The sequence below is a fragment of the Poecilia mexicana genome, unplaced genomic scaffold (assembly GCF_051168715.1).
Source record: "Poecilia mexicana isolate PSO_F unplaced genomic scaffold, ASM5116871v1 scaffold_12, whole genome shotgun sequence".
NCBI lineage: Eukaryota > Metazoa > Chordata > Actinopteri > Cyprinodontiformes > Poeciliidae > Poecilia > Poecilia mexicana.
The window spans coordinates 14,786,269-14,790,015 of record NW_028263381.1 but is presented as its reverse complement, the minus strand read 5'-3'; positions in this window follow the sequence as shown (position 1 = coordinate 14,790,015).

Here is a 3,747-nt window from a genome sequence, read left to right as displayed (position 1 = left end):
GTTTTCCAGTCTTTTATTTTACTCTGCGGCCGCCTCGCGCATCGCTCTGGGTGTTGGGACTGTCGGCACTGCAGCTTTAACTTATCTATAATTGCTGGGCTTTTGCAGGTGCAGATCGGGAAACGCATCTGAATTTTGTAAATGTCAGTGTTTAACCTCAGCCGATGAAGACCCGACTATTGTCAGTTTAAACTAAGCTTTTTTTTATGAAGATAAACGGGTTTGGAAGATATGCATTGAGCAGATGGATGTTTTGGTCCAGATAATGCTATCTGGGGAGTTGCTGAAGGGTGTGTTTGTGTTCGCTTGATTTAATCATAAAGTTTGTTTGGACCTGTAGAAGAGAGTTATGACTCAGCCATGCCCCTCAGAGATCAAACATAATTAACCCTGGATGTTTTCCTGCTTTTATTTGGTATCTTTTTTCTTTTTTATAAACCACCTTCAGTCTTGCTTTTCATTAAATATCTTTGTGCTGGAAACCGAATAAAAGGCGGAAGTCTGCTGTGTTGGCTGCAGTCGATTGCAGTCTCTGGTAAAGATGTTTTACAAAGTTTAAGGTAAATCTTTCTGTTGCTGTAATATTTAACATTTACAGCAGATAAACCTTTAATTTGACTAATTTAATTTCATCCTCAATCACCTCTTTCACAATTATTGGCATTGTCTCTGCTAGTACCATTTTATGCACACAGGATTCTGGTTTTCTGTCACTGCTCAGAAGGTTAGCATAGTTTCTCTACATCATCCAGATCTTGGAAATATTTGCAATAATAATTAAAAAAAAGGGTACATTAAATTATTTATGAACCATAACTTGATTTGATCATGTTTCTCAGCTAAAGACCATCTGATTCTTTTTTTTTTTTTTAAATCAGTGACGAAATGAGTTATGATGTGCGCTCTAACAAGGATTCCCAGGGTTTTTATTACAGAAGTGGACCCACAGCATCACAGATCCACTACCATGCCTATAAGTGAGCATGGAGTGATCTTCCAACTATCACTTAATTCACACCAAGCCCATCTCATCACACCACAAGTCAACAATTATTTTTGTGATGTTCTGGAATCACTCCCAAATAGCTAGCTCGCGTAATAACTTGTTGCTATGGAGACCCCACCCTCGGCTACATTTCTCTTGCATAAAGCTTTTGAGGTTTTATTTTACTTACCTGGAAGAAATAAGCCTCTGTGTCACATTATATTTATTCTAAAGGGAAGTTCCTAGAGATGCTGATTAGAGTTAAAATGGAATGTTTTTTTTATTATTTATTTTCTAATTTGTTAAATCGATTCAGTTACATTTTTAATAACTTAATGTGACATCAGAAAACAAATCTCAGCAATGGATTACTTTCCTACTGAACCGGTGCACTCATTTGGATTTCTTAAAGGTTTTCCGTTGATTTAAAAGTTGGATTTACCTCAAGGTTTTCCATAAATCTTTACCAGTGTTGCCAGTAAGTGTGGTTGGCGCAGAATGGATAAATCTTAATTTTTATGTTATTTTCTGTGTCTGTGCACGTTAAGTGTGCAGCTGTACAGTGCATCATTTCCCCAGACGAGGGCTACTGCAGGTGTGAGCCCCGGTACTGAGCCTGTGGGTGTTCATCAGCGGAGGAACAGACGCTGCAGGTGGGAGAAACTTTTTACCAGTCAGCTTTGACTTCCTGCGTAGAGACTGAAGATTAAGGCGTCACGTTTTGGACGCTGCCTCACTTATGAACGTGGTGAGAAAATACATAGATTTATATGATTTATATATACATATATAAATACCAGATGATGATCATGTTGATAATGTTTTTTATAGAGAATTTTTTGTTTGTTTGTTTTTTTAGCCCCTGATTTGTATTTGTTTCCCTTTAAAACTTGAGTTGAGTTTCTTTCCGCCCTGCAGCCGAGGACTTGATCTCCATTTCCACCCGAATTTTAAGGAGTGGGTTCTGTGTAGAAGAAAGGCGAATAAACTAAATCAAGAACTGTGTAGTGTACCATGAATCCATGTCCTCCTCATTCAGGATTCTGCTGTAAATAAACCTGACACTTAAGTGTAAAAGCAGTGTGTCTCTTTCTTTGAGTTTATGAAGGAGGTTTAAATCTCCAGTGGTTGACTCTAATATCCCTGTGCAGACGATGCAAATCCCTGAGAAATGTGTTCTTATCAATTCAACGTACTTTGGGAAAATGGCTTTTGCAGTACAGTTATAAATTATTAATTAAAAAGCATATTAAAATATGAACATTCATATTTTAGATTTTCCCCTTAGTTTAAATGTAAATTGTACTTTGGAGTTTACACACATGTGTGTCAGCTTTACTAATTTCTTTTTAAACAAAAGGTTTAAAATGTATTTTCTACTCTAGTTTTTGCTTTTTTTTCTGTTTCTTTGTCTGTTTGAATTTCCTCTAATTAATGTTAAGCACTTTGAAATTCCTTGTTGCTGAAAATGTGCTATCTAAATGAAATTACCTTACCTTATCTTAAAGTTGCCTTTTTTCTCTTAATCTGGCTGCAGTGTTTTCTCTTAACCGTAGCAAGGGGGGAATATATTGCAATTCCATCTTCTACCACCAGATGGCAGCAAAACATAGAGGTATAAAAATCATTAAACCGCGGATTCTATCGAGGATTTTGCAGGGATCGATGTTACTTTAGGTTTTCAGACAAGGCTTTACAGTTCATTCTCCTTTCTGGCTATCTTGGGAACATTTCCTTGCTTTCAAAGCTAACATGCACCTAAAGCTAAAGAAGTGGACGGCTTATCGTTAGCCCCCCTTGTAAGATAAGCAAAACTGCAGAATCTGGAGGAATTAGAGAAAGGAAATCAGCCCTTAATGGAGCAGTTTAGCTGAAATGAAAGGCGTGCGTTCATCACAGACAGGTAATTGGTTCCTGCAGGGCATCGGGTTGATATCTCATGAGCCTTGATTGGAAAATGTATGCCTCAATAGCACAGCCAAGACGCTGAGTCAGGAGTTTAGATGTGTTTGCAGTGAATGAAGAATTGTGTCTTTTTTCTTTTCTTTTCTTTTTTTGTGGACAAGATTCTCGCTGCATCAACCAATGAAAACATGCCTCAGTTTTACAGGAACCTGGTTCTGAGTTCACCATTCAGTTGGTCCCGATTGATTAAAGACAATCATCAAACTGTCAGACAAATGGGCAGCTTGACCTGGTGAGTGACCAGCACACAGATGGCGGGATGAAGAAGCTGATGTGGGGGATGAAGAGTGAGAGGAGGAGGATAGAGTGGGTGAGGGGAAGGTTAGTGAAGGTCGGTGAGGTCAAGGCGGGCAGAGTCCACCCCTCTGCACCTATTGGCCGGACAGCTTGATGATTCCCGTTCAGCTTTGAAGCTTTGAAGTGGACAGAATTCCACCACGGCCATGGGGATTGTAGCAGGTCATTTGTGAGAAATTTTTGGCGATGTGGTCCTAAATCTGAGCTTGGCTGCTTTTTTTTTTTCTTCTAGGAATGTGATTGAGGCTGATTGATCCCTAAAATTAGGGAAAGGTCAAACAGAGTTAGCCAGTAAATGTGGATTACAAATTATGCAAGAGGAAGTTTAGACTTTTTTTTTAAAAAGGGGGTGAGCACTTTGAAGAGATTAATTTTCTCACACTTGTCCTGATTCCCGGGCCTCTCCTACAGGCTCTCTTCTCTTGATTTCACAGATTTTCTGCAGGAGTCTGGAGACTAAGATGTGTGGTGAAGCAATTCCATATTTTGTTAATCATTGT